Source organism: Macrobrachium rosenbergii, chromosome 17 (assembly GCF_040412425.1).
Source record: "Macrobrachium rosenbergii isolate ZJJX-2024 chromosome 17, ASM4041242v1, whole genome shotgun sequence".
NCBI lineage: Eukaryota > Metazoa > Arthropoda > Malacostraca > Decapoda > Palaemonidae > Macrobrachium > Macrobrachium rosenbergii.
In genome coordinates, this window is record NC_089757.1 from 5,798,770 (window position 1) to 5,811,982 (window position 13,213).

Consider the following 13,213-nt stretch of genomic DNA (forward strand, 5'->3'; position numbering starts at 1 on the left):
CACATACAAGAAACCGCTATTCTAAAATAACTTCTGCCAATGTCGTTTAACAAAATCAAAGTTTCAACACTTTCCTACCACTGTAAATATATAAAACTCTTAGCACAGGTCATGTGCAACAATTTCAAACAACTAAAGATATAGTTCTCTATGCCTTCTTTGAAGGACTGATTTGGCTTTGGGGTAGACCGTAGTCTCGATCGCCTGGTAATATATATATATATATATATATATATATATATATATATATATATATATATATATATATATATATATATATATATATATATATATATAAAACAGACGGTTAACATAAACACCCAGCAGTAATGAATTTCAGTTTCAGTAACGATTTTACTGTTGTTAATCAAAATAAAATCGGTTATCTTCTAAAGCGTTCATCAAAATGGATAATCTCGGTGATCACATAATAAAATAACTCTAAAAACCAAGTTCCGTTTTTTTTCATCAGTAAATGTATTTAGTAATTGGATTTTTAATGGAATCTTCCAAAATACCTCATCTTCATAAATGCTTTTTTCTCTGAATGGAAAATTGCTCCGACTTTTATAACCAAGCACTGTTGGTCAACAAAGATTAGCAGGGGATGGATACGTCCTGCTACAGAATGTGAAGGAAATGTTTTACAGAATGGGGAGGAAATGGTCTACAGAAGTTGGAGGAAATGGTCTACAGAATGTGGAGGAAATGGTCTACAGAAGTTGGAGGAAGTGGTCTACAGGATGTGGACGAAATGGTTATTCTGCTTGGAGACAAAAACGCTTAAAACTCTTATTACGGAAAATGCTCTGGCCTCGAAATTAACGCAATCCTAAATGATGTTAGTATTACTTGAAAAAAATCTTGGTTTCAGACACAGTGAGAAAAACGGCTTACCTCTCTCCAGGATGTAATACTAGCCGCTAAATCATAATTCCATAAATACAATTTTCCAAGTGGGTAGAATACGATATTAAACCCACGCATGTAATTAAACCATGAATCCTTACCGTGTATACTTCCCACAACGTGCATTCGCAACGAATGTAAACCTATTATCTTAGTGGATTTTTGGTTGATTAATATCTGTTCCCTCATTTTTAATGATAAGTGAATAGATAAGCTCGCGCCGTTTTTAATTACGCTTATACCAACAAGAGTTGGTATGCACGAATTTGTGAGTGTGAAAAATCTCATTTCAACTTGCTGTTTGAAGACAGGATGGGTTGGGCAAGCGCTCGCTTATTCATACTTGTAAGCTTTCATTTGTACCTGCATGCAAGAGCAAGCGAGCCTATCCATCTAAAGAACTTAGAATTGAAGTCCTTCCCCGAAAACTTAGAATTGAAGTCCTTCCCCGAAAAAGAACGTTTAGATTGGTTTTATCTATCGATAAAGGGGCAGGATCTCCTCATAAAGTTGTTATTCCAAGTATTAAATTAGATAAAGATACTGAATTCGAGTAAAAACCCAAAGATATAGTAGTTTTAATGACACTAACCTAGCTGTTTTACGTTTCCTATTATCTTTTTTATGTGATGCATTTTTACATGGCACGAACAGAGAATATTTTCTCGTCTCTATCATTATATATATATATATATATATATATATATATATATATATATATATATATATATGTGTGTGTATATATCTGTGTGTGTGTGTGTGTGTGTGTATGTGTATATATTGCTATACCGACATGAATCGTGGTATGACAATGAAACTATATCTAAGTATTTTGCCGATTTCTGTATAAAACATCAAGAATATCAGGAGTTAGAGGACAAAACACTGTTGGAGATGATAACACAAGGGAAATTACAGGTGTTCCATAAGTAAATGATGGCTTGGGAGAATAGTATGTGCTATTGTCAGCTGGGCTCCTCTTGCCATCAGAAGAGTTGGAAGACACATATTCTTCGACGAGAACTATGAGATGAGTGGCTGGGGGTGAGTGATAGAATGATGGAAGATAAAACACAGGAAAGATATTTGTCATAGATTTTCACAGATGCCCATCCCATTTCATCACAAGCAGTTGATGGTGATGAAGATGATAATACAGTCATATGATGCTACGATCAAAGTGAAGGCCAACGAATAAGCAAAGCAAGGAAGGTAGCAGAATATGCGCAAAAGGTTGATAAGAGACTCTGGAGTGTCTACAGAAATCAAAAGTGAAGTAAGGACATTCACTGAGAATGAATCACGGGTGCAGTTGCTGTATTAGTTGTTTATTTAGTATAGGAAGCCTAGGTAGGGCTGAAAGGGTGATGAATGCAGGGATACATGGAAATGGTAAGCAGGTTAGTGTAGGTGAAAGAATGAATTAGTGTATCTTTAAATGTTTCAGCCATGAGCAAATAATATGGACCGATAGATTGTTTTAGCATATAATTCGGGGGTGCTATGAGGAAGAAGAGGTGGAGTGGAACAGTGAAAAGAAGAGACTTGATATGCGGGAAGCTCTAGAGTGAGCAGCAAGGCATGAGGTGAATGACACAGCCTGTTTAGAAGGCTTGGTGCTACTGATAAGCCTTCCTGTGCGAGTACCTGAGGTATCTAGTGCTATGTAAGTTTTCTCCATGGGTTCAACAACAACTCGGTTGCTGCAGTACGAATGCAGTAATAACCAATGTCTTGTTTTTCCTCAGGGCCAACCTCTGCTAAGGTAAACCACCTGATTCTTGAAAAAAATTATATACATATACATATACATTTATATATATCTAAATATAATATATATATGTAAATATATATTATATATATATATATATATATATATAATATATATTCCTCGCGCTTTTATATATATATATATATATATTCTATATATATGGTGTGTGTCTGTGATGGGTCTATTCCAGCTCTAATGAATAATGCATTTCAGATGTTATTATTTTCTACAGCACTAATACTGTGGTTGAGGTAAGTGTTCAGCTTCCCGCGGCCGGCCGTCACAGGCTCTTCATTCTTCCCTTTGGATATCGGCTTCGTAGTTTATCGAAAAAAAATTCCGAATATTTTTACTATAAACACTCTTGGAATAATAGAATAACCACGAAAATAAGTACCTGAAATATTCAGAAGTACAAATACAACTGCACAAAATTGATGCAAAGAGGAAACTAGTACCTGAAATATTCAGAAGTACAAATAAAAAGATACAAGTTGTAGCAGTCTTACAGTAGAGGGGAAGCAAAAATAAAAGTTTATAATGGAGGTTTAAAAGAAGAATCTTTTCCCGTCTCCCTCTTGATGCAACAGTCATCTGTTGCTGCAACACTCATCTTTACTGAGCCAGTCTTTACCGAGCTGAAGCCTTCTAAATTTTAAATTCTCCTCAAGGGAAATCAAGAAGAGAATTATGTAAATTTTGCAACATCCTCTTACGGGAAGAATGAAGTCTTATCTTTGGGAAAATAGTATACAGCAGTTTCATAAAAGCTATGATTTAGCAACACTTGTCACTTTTTCTGTGAATGTAACTCTGATTACGTACAAAGGATTTCAGAATGAGAGGTGTTGTGGCACCGACAAAATCAGAAGGAAAAATGTCCAAGATTATAACTGATCTAAGAGAGCCTAGTTGGTAGCAATCAGAAAATGCTTGCAATTACCACATCAACTCTCCCATAGGGGTACATTAAAATGCCAAAAAGATTAGAGTGCCCTTCATTGTCAAAAGATTCACCAGACATATTTAAACAATGGATTTTTTATGGCTGGGCAACCCCAGCTATTCACTGATGATTATTTTATTTCATTTAAAGGAGTGGTATTTGCTACTTGTGTGAATATCCCAACCCTGGGGACTTCAGAAATTCATCTTCTCCAAGTGCTTCTTAAAATGTTATTACCTTCTCTTCAGGTTACTCGAAGAGGATGTATATAAAATTTCTCGAAGAGGGAGTATATAAAATTTCTCGGAGGGGATTGTATATAAAGCAAGAGCTGTTTTCAGCTTGTGAAAGATGTGATCTAGTCAGGTTTTCAAAAACTGTGAAGCAAATATAATTTTATGGATGTGAGGTGTGCAAGTATCTGAATAGCTGTAAGAACAAAACGAATGTTTCATGAAAAAAAATTCTATTAACATTTCAATCTTTCAGTTATAAAAACCGACTTTCAATTTTAATAACCATAACTACAGTGAAGTTTATATACATAAACCAATAAACACTAATTTAACGCCAAAAAAATTTCGTAACGGTTAATCACCACGAATCTACGGTGTTTCGGTGCTTTCCCATCTGCGTATTTCCGAGTGTGTTCAGGTTTGGTCAGATACAATGGACTGCCTCTTAGGTGCAGAGAAAATACCTGTCTTAAACAATTAAAAACAAAATTCACTCTTAATTTATTAAAAATCTTCAAAAACACTGAAAGTTCTTTACTAAATGCCTAGGAACTGCTGTCAGCCTAATAAAATTTATTCCTTATTCTCATTTATCATTTATTTTCCTTTGTTACTCAATGTTTTTTTCTTTTCCTACCCTCATTCTTCCTATTACTAGTTGAATTTCATTTTAGTTATTTTAGTTACAAAGTATCACCTTAATACCTGCATGGTAATGTAAACATCCAGACAGAAATTCTTGGCTTTACATGCATCGAATTCTTTAACAGGTCATTGTGGTCCTGTTGTCTGACAACTTTTAGAGAATAGTTTCATCTTTCCGATGTACATATGGGAAATGTATTACAGATCAGTAATAATTCAGCTATTACTAAAAGCACTGGTCTACATTACTAAAAGTTATTTCATATACTGTCCAAGCTTTTCTGAACATCAGCAATATACTAAACAGCATTGCTAAGCATTATTCGAATCCACAAAACATGAGGTAGCAAAATTTAGTGAATATAAAGTGTAAAGACTATTCCCACCTAAATCTGATTTTTTTTTTCTGGTATATTTCTATACTGGAAAGTTTAATAAAAGTTTTTTGAAAATGGCAGCGGTAACTCAAATAGGATCCTCCCGCAATTAGTGTTACTGAAAGGGAATTTAGTTTGTATATAGGCAGTCACTGAAAAAAATTCTATAAAATATCCTTTGTATGCTCACTGCTGGAATACAGGCCTACAGCGTTCAAAACCTTTATGAGTGAACCATATGATTTTGAATTAAGTAAACTATATGTTTAACCACAGAATTTATTATTTCTTACCCAAGGGCATTTCCTCGTAAAGGAAGAAAAAACCACTACAGTTCATTTTCTCAACCTTCAACTTCAGTAAAATTGTCCAGACAAATTACATCAGCTAATCTAAAATGCGAATTCTACATTATATCATTATCAAAATCAACTATAAACTTGTCTTTAAAATATTTTGGCACTAGTCTTTGTTCTATTATATCAAACAGAAGCGTGATTTATAGTTCTACAAAAGTAGCTATAAAACAAACTTTAATTCAGAATAATTTTCCTTCCCTTAAAAGCAACTCTTTTCATCAGTTTAAAGCGATATCGGCTTCATAACTGATCTTTTGGAAAGTTATTTGCCTGGAAAATGGACTGCAGTTCGAGTGTGACATGGATTTACGAGTCCCTAACATAAAATCAAAACGGGAAGACATAAAGTATTCCTGAAATTACCACTAAAGCCTTAGCACTGATAAACGTAGGAGGCAGATAGATAAGGTATTTTTGCAGTATACATTTCTGCAGCAAGCTAATTATCGTACATAATCCCACCAAAACAGAAATTTACCAGTGGCTACTCATAAAGAAAAACTTTTCACTTACCTTATCCGTATTTACTAACGTGCAGTGCTGCATCAGTAAAAGGAAAAAGTATTTTCTCTTGAACATTGTTTTCCATGAGTTTCTTAGATCAAAGTACACACGTAATCTCTGGCACACATACAGAAACAAACAAACAAATACAAACTTAGATTATATATATGTGCATGTATGTATGTATATATATATATATATATATATATATATATATATATATATATATATACATGTAGAGTTCGTGTGTGTAATCACATAAATGTGTGCGTAAGCTAACTTTGAGCACCTTAAATGACAGTTCAAACTTGCTACAGCTAAAATTTCACATTCATATGCCAGTGTATCGCACGCACATACACACACACGCCGTGAGTTCTGAGGTGATTATATAACAACTGTATATGTATGTATGTATGTATGTATGTATGTGTATATACCGATAGCAGTCAAGTTTATGTGGTAAACAAAGAATTTAATAATCATCTTGTGCAATAATAGGCAGTGCTAAACGTTATGTAGCAAAGACGCTTTTAATTTCGTTGTCCTGCCCAGCAAATATGAACAAAGAACAAAAAAAGGTAGAGGTTCTGTTGATGATTTTCATTAAAAAAAACATACATTATTCTAAATATATAATTAAAAAAAGTTGGTACTATAAAAGGATGATCATATGACATAATTATAAGAGAATCCATGCTAATTCCAAATTGCATGAAAGCACAATCCATGCTAATTCCAAACTGCATGAAAGCACATAGGAAATACAGTGAACTGTAACAGTCATGGTTAATACTAAACATATTTGCAAGATTATCAGAAAAACAAAACAGTAAAAGGAAGATTTTAACTAAGCAGTTTGCAAAAAAGAAAAATACAGAAATACGCCGCAGACTCAACTACTGACTGGATATTTTCTGGGTCACTTTTACTCATATTTTGCAACATGCAGCCACATCTGCCACTCTCACAATAACATCAACACACAAACGTTAATGCAATACGGATCCGAACGAGAGGGGTGAAGAATGCCGCACTGAGAACTGCCAGCGACTCATCGGAAGCCTATCACCAGAAGACAACAGAATTGTGGGTGTTTGCCGAATGGCCATCATCATGGGCACTAGGGTATTAGTGGACTTTGGAAGCAACGTGATGATGCAAAAAAAATTAAATGAAAATAGTATTATTAGTAATAATATTAATAAAACAATACTGGGAGGTGAAATCAATAAGATAGAACGCAAATTTGCTAGATGACCCTGGATTACCCTAGATTTCCCACGTTTTTTTCTTTGCCCTACACTTTACCCTAGGTGGGGTCTGACTACCACTGGGTATTTTACCCTACAGTGGGGCATTGGTTTGCCGATCGTTCACACGAGCCAAATGCCTGTGGATAACTTAAGCCCTCCCCACAAAAGTCAGGCCGAGCTGGACTTCCTTCAAACCATTTTGTCAGGGCATCTGCCAACCAAATACCCCATTTACACCGTCAAATTTCACTTCAAACTCGTGTTGGGCAAACCGGGTTGGACAAACCGTTCGAACGTATAAATGTCCCTTAACAGAAGCCCAAGAGAAAGGCACGTTCAGCCTCGACGATTCTCTCAGCAGACAACATTCCGACAACTGTTAATCACTTTGCTTGGCAGCTGCCCTGTTTCTCCTAATGCTTTCCCTTTCCTTGTTCGGCAGCCTAAAGTCTAGCGACCGAATCTTTCAACTATCACTTCAGCTGTTATCTCTTTCCTTTTAACGCATCAATGAGGGAGGATAAAACCAAAAAAATAATAAATTTCATTCTACACTCCTTTGACGGGCAAGCATAGGCCAAGCGCCATTAAATACTCTTGAGAGCATACAGTCCTCCTCAACCACACGTCTTCTCTCAGTCAAGGCGGAAAACCGTATTCTCTCCTAAAAATGTTTTCCTTTTCCTCCATCAGTCCACACTCCCTACCTTTCTCGTGAAGTTAAATGGCGGTATGGAATCTCTGCAGAAATTGTTTTCATCGTTTCCTCACTGGCCATCTATGACTCTCTACTGCCACTCTTTCTCTCCTACTGCCGAGCACCAGAGGTTTAAAGCGGTTTGTAATCCTACCTGCTGAAATTTTCACTTCAAATGGCCATTTTTCACTTGCATACCATTAGTTCTTACACTTTTTTATGGCCGTTTTATCACCTCACATTACTGAATGACACATAAGGGTTGCTCTGTGAGCAAAAACAATGCTGGCATAACGCCACCTTCATTATAAACAACAATAGACTGTAAGTCAGTGGAACCTTGAAAATCCCACAAAGTATCGAAACAACTATCGTGTCGGAAAACAACATATGGAACAAAGAAATTAAGTACTCTTCACCGAAGACTGAGACTGATGTATGAGAATCTGAAAAAATTCCCACGATATGAAGATTCCTGTAAAAACTTACTGTTGCCACTAAATTTATTGCTTTAAACCAATATATATATATATATATATATATATATATATATATATATATATATATATATATATGTGTGTGTGTGTGTGTGTGTGTGTGTGTGTGTGTGTGTGTGTGTGTGTGTGTGTGTGTGTGTGTGTGTGTGTGTGTGTGAGGTGTTGTTATATGCAGGCATGTTTATGCAGTTTAATATCCTCCCCAACCCAAAAAATATATGGGGCAATATTTTAGCCTATCTGGAATACAAAGCCAATTAGCGCAGTATTTTGACAAACAAGGTTACCTATTGCAGGTGAATCAGAATCGAAGAATTTCTATTTACTAATGAATTATCATCTGGCTGCCTATGGATATTCCCCTGTAAAATTACGTCATGTATTTCAACTTGGGTATGTTTTTCAAAATTACATGATGTCTTTCACGCACCGATAAAATAAAATATAACTTGCCAACTGTGGAAAATGTCTGTCATTAAAGTGAAAAATACCCAAAGCACAAGATGGAGAAGAAAGGAAAGCAAAGCTGTAATAAATACTTAGACAAAATGTACTTAAAGGAACGGAAACAATCAACAGAAAAGCAAGAAATATGATAGAAACTCCCATTACGTACAAAAAATAAAACTAATTCAAAGTACGGTGAAACATCCTCAAACAATTACCGTCACATTTCAAATTATGAATAATGGATTCATCATATCCTTTTTATTCACTTAGTTCATAATTAGCTTTGCAGTATAATGACGAAATTTTTATTCAATTACTGCTTAAAAGTCTGAGAAAATTAAAATAACGTTTACAGAAAAGGAGTCTGCGTTATCATACCTTTTGAACATTTGTTTCATTACTGTTATAATATGCACACTTCAAACGTTATACAAAGAGGGATACATGTTAAGTAAAATAGCCCCAGATTAAGAGTATAATCAGCTTCATAACCGAGTGATATTTCGCGCTGCAATGTTTTCAAGGTAATTTTCTCTTAGGTAATTAATATAATTCTGTTTTTCACTATTGTGAACTTGCATGCTGAGCTTTACGTGACACTCACGACAAAATTCTGTTCTTATCTACTGTCGTTTCATTATTTGCCTTCTCTTATCCACACGACCCTTATCTTTAGACTAGTCCATCGCGTTATTAGATGACGTTTCACGGATAATGAAAGGAACTCATCGAGACACCGCACTTAAATTGTTAAATTATCTTAATCTGCTTCATTTGCTTGGACGAACTTTTATGCATATTGTATCTTTCGAATTAACAACGGTGATCTCAGAGAAATAACATTACCTTTGGGACTATCGTAACGCGCTAGTACTGAAAAATGGAATTAGTACTCCGAATTGCGTTGCAGCTTCTGAGAATTTTTCGTTGCAGCTTCTGAGTATTTTTCGAAGTACTTTTTTTATCCTTCCTCTTAAGATGTAAAGTTCAACTCTCTCCCCCTTTGCCCTTCTTTCTCTACTATTCATCCGGACTGTTTCCTTAAGTACTCTAGATTATTAAGCAAACATCTACTATGTATTGTAATTCATTAAATATATATGACCTATGAGCTTTTTAGATATAAATATATATATATATATATATATATATATATATATATATATATATATATATATATATATACATACAGATGTACATGTGTGTATACATATACATACATATATATATACATGTATATATATACATATACATACACATACATATATACATGTATATATATACTTGCATATATACACATATATATATATATATATATATATATATATATATATATATATATATATATGATATAGAGAGAGAGAGAGAGAGAGAGAGAGAGAGAGAGAGAGAGAGAGAGAGAGAGAGAGAGAGAGAGAGAGAATAATTCTCTATCTAATCAATCGTTCAAATCCGGTGGAGTGAGGATTACCGTGACAAGACCCTCTCAAAGTTTCGGTATGATAAGCTTTGACGAAGAACTGATCAGTCATATCTATTGTGTCCTCTCATCTCGTCTCTCCATATCTGGCTACAACACATGACAGTTGCATAATTCATTACTTTCGTTCATAGAGGTTAAATCAACAAGTTAAGAAAGCATGCCGAGCTTGATTTTTTCCCGCTGGAAATTTACACCAACAATTCTTGCTAATGAAGCAAATGTTTTGTCGCTACGCCATGAGAGAGAATGGCAGACATGTTGACAAAGAGAAAGAAGAGAAGGAAGAGAAACAAAACAATGACAGTTAAAGAAAAACGGCTGAGAGAGAAACAGCAACACAAAGACGGAATTGATATGACGACAAAAGTATGAAGAATAATAATAGTTGCGGAACCCTCCTGGCGAAAAGAGGAAGACATGCTTCTGAGAAATTACGTTTTTCTAGGCAACTCCTCCACTTGGATGCGGAAAGCGAATTCTCCGAAATGGCTTTTTTATATAAATTGAAAGAGATTCGTTAGTTATTCAAGACAAACTTTGAGGGGTGAGACAAAGTTTATACGAATTGTTCAGAAAGTTATAATTTGGAATTACTGTACTTATTCTATAAAGGAGAAACTCTGAATAAATATGAGCCACACTAACCCATTTCCTTTCGAAGTGGCTTTGAAAGTGGAAAGTAAAATAGTCTAGCCACAGATATATAATCTGTGGTTATCTTTAATGTTCTCTCTCTTTTGAATATCGTTTACTACTCCCCTAGACACACACCTCTCTCTCTCTCTCTCTCTCTCTCTCTCTCTCTCTCATATATATATATATATATATATATATATATATATATATATATATATATATATATATATATATATATATATATATATATATATATATTGCTGTTCGACCTCTCTTCCTTGCCTCTTGGTAGAATAGTAAATTAATTTTCTCTTCAAGCTAGAAACACAACGTAGATTTCTCGCGGGAGAAAGATGAGAGCGGGGAGAAGCAGGAGTTGTTTTCAAACTAAGCTCGTCAACCGACCGAAGGGTGGGAATTTTAGACTCATAAGTTTCATAGTGGGGGTACGGTTTTGCTAGGCCAGACCTTAGATATACTGTCCTTTAAACCCACTTTCCTTTGACCTATACACTGGTGAGTCTTTGTTATTTTCCAGATGATACCCAAGACCGTTGTCAAAAGTATGCTTGGGGGAGGAGCCTCAAACGATTCAAGCAACCCAAGCCAACCCAACATCGGGGACTCTCAGCTCAGCTAACATAGCAAACGGACGTGTTCAGTGCTTTCTCTAAGCACTCTTTGTTTCTCCCCCTTTGTCTCCATCCCATGGGACAATCGTTATTCCTAGCGGACTGAGGAAGCTTAATACAACTGATCATTGCATTATTTAACCCAGCAGTAAGTCGGACTGAGACAATTATTCCCAATTTTCTTTCTCTTCAACTGAATCTCTCATTTTTCTTGTTCAAATTTTCATCTCTTAAGAAGTCCCTAACTAAGAACTCCTAGTAAAGCGTATTCCCTTTATGAAGTCATATATTAATTGCATTCATTGTTGTCTAGTGAAATAACATAACATTCCCTCCATGGTGTTAAATGTACTATTCCTGTGATAAGGTTCATCCCTTGTGATTAATTAATTACTAGTGAGAGCTTCTTTATTGCAAGATTGCTATCTGGATACTTATTTTCCAGACTTGTGTATGTACCTTGAGCCTGGAAATTCCCTTTTGCTTGGAGAGGAATCCGCATCGTCAGTGCCAGGAGGCCACAGTTCAACGTTCACTGAATTCAGCTGCTTTATCAATTGAAGAGGCTTATTAAATCTGTGAGATCATTTCATTTAGCATTGAAGTACCTGCCCTGAATTGGATTAATATTTCCAGCTGGTGTTCGCTCCTGTAAGTAATCCATTTCCTTTCATTTTACTTTGGTTGAAACTAGTTTTCGGTAAGTTTACTTACTTAATCCCCTTGGTTGTATAATAAACTTATATCTTGTAATACTAGTTTTTAGCTGGCGACCTTATCCATTTCATTATCTGTCCTTTAGAACTTTGTTTGGGCCTTAATTGGCAGAGTTATGTGGGTCTCAGGTAGAGTTAGATAATATAGTTCCAATTAACCGAGTGTTAAAGTAAATAACTGATGGACCCACGTAGTAATATATATATATATATATATATACACATATATATATATATATATATATATATATATATATATATATATATATATATATATATATATATATATATATATATATATATATATATATATATATTGTTTAGGCCTTAATAGGCAGAGTTATATTGAGTCTCAGGTAGAGCTAGATAATATAGTTCCATAGTTCCAATTAGCCGAGTGTTAAAGTAAATAACTGACGGAACCACGTAATAATATAATATATATATATATATATATATATATATATATATATATATATATATATATATATATATATATATATATATATCCGGGTTCAAAAGGGCCATCTTCATTTTGTGTATCTGTTTTAAGAACAATCAAACATCTCACTGTTTCTTGAGATGTCTCTGGTAGCCGTGGCTCTACCTTGGGTCAGCAGATCCCTTCTCTTTTGTCAAAACTTCTCTCCTAAACTTATCTTTACACAAAGGCCCACTGAAATGAGACACTGATATACAAAACTAGACTTAACTGACAAATTTAACGAAAGTAACTCAGAAAAAGCTACGGTCATGAAATGGAGTGATTCACACCCCCTATCAATGGAAAACATACCTAGAGGAAATACTGTTTCACAAACAAGCATAGTAATAATCCCCTTGTCATCAAGCAGTGTAATATGGTCGTAACGACCACAATAAAAGTCATATCGTCCGTAAAAGTAAAAACACCACTTACAAATATTCGTCCTCCCAGGACAGTGTTCGATTCTTGTTGAAAGAAACAATTCATTATATTAAAAACCTGGAATGAATGTACATATTCAAGACAGAAATAAAAAAAATGCGCAAATGGGCAAATTCACTATGTACACTAGACATTGGATAGTTTCACTCCTTCCCAAACGGGGGTTTTCCT

The 13,213-nt window shown here is 34.7% G+C and overlaps 1 long non-coding RNA gene across 3 annotated transcripts in view; it reads right to left on the reverse strand.

Moving 5' to 3' along the window:
- LOC136847677 (uncharacterized) overlaps nt 1-13,213 on the reverse strand; it is a 682,743-nt gene that overhangs the window by 505,514 nt on the left and 164,016 nt on the right. The window lies entirely within an intron of this gene.